The following is a 4,928-nucleotide window of genomic DNA, read 5'->3' as shown; positions in this document are numbered from 1 at the left end:
ACAAAAGGGTGAGTTTAGAGCTGAGATAATAATGTAGTAACTAGCACTTGACTGATAATGGAAATTGATACCAGAAATGGAGGTTATCTTCCATCCTCTAGTTTGCATATATTATATGAAGACAGTTAAAGATCTTGCTACTTCCTTCTCCCCAGATTCAAAGACTGTAATGTCATCAATGTGCTGGACCAACTCAATGCTGATTGGAAAGTTAAGATGTTCAATATCTCTGTGAAGTACATTATGGTAGAGAGCAGGAGAAATTACACAGCCCTGTAGCAAGGCAGTGAAGTTATACTGTTGGCCTGCCAAGTAAAAACTAATAGCTGCTGGTGTTTCCTCCTAATCTGTATGGAGAAATAAGCATTTGTTAGGTCAATAGCTGCATACCAGGTGGCAGGGATTGTGTTGATTTGCTCCAGTAAAGATATTACATATGGAAGGCAGCTGGAGACATCACCTGATTAAATTTATAATACTCTACAGTCATTCTCCAAAATCCATTCAAACAGGCAAGTTAAACTGGCATGAGATAGGTTTCATCACTTCCTGCTTCTTTCAAATCTTTATTGGAGTTACTAATCTCTGTAATTCCCCATTCTGCCATCCCAGGAAAGCAATAATTTTTGTTTACTGTCCTGGTATGTGTGTATGTGGGGGAGGGGTTCCCAAGTTCCCAACTTGGCATTTCATACTATAAGGCTCCTTATTTCAGGATCAGAGAGCCAATATGGAAATTCTGCCAGTTACCAGGTATCTCTTCTAATTATACATCCAGGAACTGATGAAATCACTATAGAGTGGTTCATTGGATTTACTTAATCTACTGTGATTCAAACTTAAGACTCAATTTCTCAGGGGGTGGGAAAGTGGGGAATGAATTAAATAGGTGATGGGGATTAAAGAGTGCACTTGCTGTGATGAGCATGGGATGATGTATGGAATTGTTGAATCACTATATTGTACACTGGAAACTAATATCACACTATGTTAACTAGTTGGAATTAAAATAAAAACTTAAAAAAAAATAAAAGGAAGGTGAAAGGACTAAACTCTGGAAGCAGTCTAATATTAAGAACTCTGAGAAAAGAAAAGTGACCAACAAGAAAACAAAAAACAACTAGGCAAGTGGGAGAAAAACTCAGATATTGTTATCCTGGAAGCCAAGTGAAGAAAGTACAGGGTTCCCCCACTATCTGAAAATACCACATTCCTGTGAGACTGTCTGTATGCCAGAATGACATAAAGGAAAGAAACAATTACCATTTATTTATATGGAAAAATTTTTGAGTATTCCTAGACCCAAAAAATCAAATCTCTTAGGCTTTTCTGATTTCTTAGGACACATCTTGCTAATGGATGCACAAAATATATCATAATAAAGCTCAGATGCTCAGGCACAGTTCAAAGCTACAGTTGCTGAATGCTGAGCTACTGAGTGTTCTTCCTGGGGAAGGAGCTTAGGGTGTATGCTGCCTCTATAACAGCTTGCTGTGAAACAAACGCTGAATACTATTTTTACTTTTTGCCTTTTTTTGTAAAAGCAAAAATCCTCTTCAGATTTCTTTCCCCGAGGGAAACCAGATGGTGGTCAATGCATCATCAAGATTAACGCTCAGTTATGACCCCAACACGTACCTCACCAAATACCCCAGTCCAACTGTGTTCAGGCTTTTCATCACCACTGGCAGAAATGGTGCTCATCTTAAAGGATCCTGCATCCCAAGTCAGGCCTTGGCCATTACAACAATACTTCTTCATGAGACCCTCATGCTGTGCCATGTGCAGTTCAGCAATATTTTGCTTGACATCCAGCAAACAAAGTCTTCCGTGTCCATGCAGGTTTCAACATGGAGAAAGATCCATGTGAAGATTCAGGTGTCCTCCAGAAGTTCCTGGGTTCTCACCAGACCATCCTCCTTACCCTCTTTGTGGTGCTCTTGTCAACAACTTTGTCTTTCTAGCATACAATGCCTTCATAAACAAGATACAGACAATTCCAGTTTATGTACCAACTCTAGGAACACCACAGCCAGGTTCTTAATACCTCCCAAATCCTTCCCCACCCATTCATGACTCCACAGCCCTCCCAGCCTAAAGTCAGCTACTACATTAGCTATGGAGTATAAGACACTAACTTCCACTTGAACAGTTCCTTTTAACTGTGAAAAACTGGAGATTTCTAGCTCTAGACCTGGAGCCTAGCCCCTAAACAAGGCTTCTGGGAACTGTAAATAAAGGATCCTAAGCTGTTCCATTAAAAAAAAGAGAGAGAGAGAGAGAGAGAGACTCAATTTCTCACCTGTCTACCACAAGTCCACACTTAAACTGGTGGACTGAAGTGGCACTTAGAGTTCCCAGGAATTAACATCAGTGTAGTGCCAGTGTTTAGAAATCCCTGAAAAACCTGAATATTTCTTTTTCCCTGGCACATAGTCATTTTAGGAGATGGCCACAGATGGTGTGGGGAAGACTTGGAAGAAGATTTCAGTATATACTAATGGCAGTGCTGCAGTATCCTCCTTTAAGGAGATCCAACCTTGTCTTCAGTTATGGGGCTTAGGCCTAGAAACTGGTGAGAGGTCAGAACTCTCCACCGTGGTGACTGGAGTCATATTTTTGGCCACTATATATGGATTTTTTATACTATATATAGATGACAATTTCAGTAGGCTGGCCGTCTATTTTGTTCCTAGGGCCACCATAATCATTTAGCCGCAAAAATTGCTGAGTGTCAACCTTCTGATTACCACTATATTTCTACTTCTCTTTATGGTAAATGTACTACTTTGGTGGTTAAACACTAATATTTGGCTTCTGTTACCCTGATATGGGTCATCCCACCTACCTTACCTACAGAAGAAAGCCACTATAGGGCTTTTCGAGGATGTAAGTATTCCCATCGCTAATATACTTTTCACCAGAATCTTCTCAGAGAATGTGGGGTGAGGGGGGGAGTGGATGTGCAGGTCAGTATGTGATAAATCTGTTCCAACATTTCTATCTCCATAAGGCTTTGGATTTCTTCTTACCTTATGCCAGGAGAGTTCCAGTATCTCAACTTAAACACATGCCACTGTGGAGTCCAAGTTTCAGTGAATTTACCAAATAATTGATTAGTGTCACTTCCAGTCCTTAATTTCTGGTAAGTGTACCCATATTAACAAATTCTAACAACTCAGTATTATATTCTTTGTTCTTTTCTTTAATTCCCCTATAATATACTCTCACACATATTCCCTGGGTTTCTGCCACTATATATGCAAATCGTGAAAATCTTTTGCTGTAAAAACTATTTCTTCCTGGTCAGACTTTATATTTGCCCTGCTAGAGCATTTTAACGTCTGATTTTCGTTATGAGTCTCCTAGAAGTAAGAGGTGGTTGTGATGAGTCTTGAGGAAAATGGGCATCTCCTAGTAAGGCAATTGCCCCAGATGAGATTATTGCAAGGTTTTCAATTTAGTGAAGGCTAGTCTCACAAATACAGGAGGACAAACTGCCTCCATTGGCAAGAGAGACTCAGAGTGACTCAGAAATTTGAGATTATTAGTCTCCTAGTCCCACTAAATATCAAAAATTTGGAATGAGGTCCTTCTTCCCAATCAGTGCCCCAATTTTCATAATTCTTGATAAGTTGACCCCTTTATCATTGTATAATGACTTTCTTTGTCTCTTGTTGGAGCTTTTGGCTTAGAGTCTATTTTAAAGTCTGACGTTAAGTAGAGCTACCTCTGCTCTATTTTGGTTTCACTTGCATATACTCTCTTTTTCTACCCCTTCACTTTGAGCCTATGTGTGTCCTTAAAGCTGATGTGAGTCTCATGTTTAGGTGGCATATATTTGGGTCTTGTTTTTTCATCCATCCATCCACTTGATGCGCTTTGATAGAGAATTTAATCCATATACATTTGGAGTAATTATCAGTAGGGAAAAACTTAATAATATCATCTTGTTAATGGTTTTCTGGTTGTTTCATAGTTCCTTTGTTGCTTTCTTCCTCTCTTACTGCCTTCCTTTGTGAATTGATGATTTTCCATAGTAGTATGCTTTGATGCCATTCTTTTTATCTTTTGTGCATCTCCTGTAGATTTTTGCTTTGTGGTTACCATGAAACATCAATTGTAACAATTATTTTAAGCTGATAACAATTTAATTTCAATTACATATAAAAACTCTACCTTTTTACCCTCCCATTTTGTTTTTGATGCCACCATTTACATCTTTTTATATTGTATATCCATTAGCAAATATTGTAGCTATAGTTATTTTTAATACTTCTGTCCTTTAACCATTATACTAGAATTAACTGATTAATATACTACCATATCACAGTATGGAAGTATTCTGAATTTGACTATATAGTTATATTTATCAGTATGTTTTATATTTTCATATGTTTTCATGTTACTAATTGATGTCCCTTTGTGCCGGCTTGAAGAACTCCTTTCACATTTCTTGTATGGCAGTTCTAGTGGTAGTGAACACCCTCAGCTTTTGTTTGTCTGGGAAAGACTTTGTCTCTCCTTCATTTCTGAGGAGAATTTTGCCAGATAGAGTATTCTTGATTATTTTAAATATATCACCCCACTTTCTCCTGGCCTGTGAGGTTTCTGATAAGAAATCCACTGATAGTCTTATGGGATTCCCTTGTAATTGACATACTTCTTTTCTTTTCTTTTCTTTTCTTTTTTTTATATTTTATTATTATATTATGTTAGTCACCATACAGTACATCCCCGGATTCCGATGCAAAGTTCGATGCTTCATTAGTGGCGTATAACACCCAGTGCACCATGCAATACGTGCCCTCCTTACTACCCATCACCAGTCTATCCCATTCCCCCACCCCCCTCCCCTATGAAGTCTTCAGTTTGTTTCTCATAGTCCATAGTCTCTCATGTTTCATTCCCCCTTCTGATTACCCCCC

General features: G+C 38.5%; 1 protein-coding gene across 1 annotated transcript in view; it reads left to right on the top strand.

Annotated features, from left to right (window-relative positions):
* Positions 1-2,994: 2,994 nt before the first annotated feature.
* The window catches only part of EFCAB5 (EF-hand calcium binding domain 5), a 168,099-nt gene continuing 166,165 nt past the window's right edge, over positions 2,995-4,928 (top strand). The window contains exon 1 of the mRNA XM_034640619.1: positions 2,995-3,145. The gene's annotated coding sequence lies outside the window, so the exon portion shown is untranslated. The remainder of the gene's footprint in view (positions 3,146-4,928) is intronic.

Source organism: Ailuropoda melanoleuca, chromosome 13 (assembly GCF_002007445.2).
Source record: "Ailuropoda melanoleuca isolate Jingjing chromosome 13, ASM200744v2, whole genome shotgun sequence".
Taxonomy (NCBI): Eukaryota; Metazoa; Chordata; class Mammalia; order Carnivora; family Ursidae; genus Ailuropoda; species Ailuropoda melanoleuca.
Note: the sequence above shows the minus strand (reverse complement) of the source record. Positions and strands in the feature narration are given on the sequence as shown.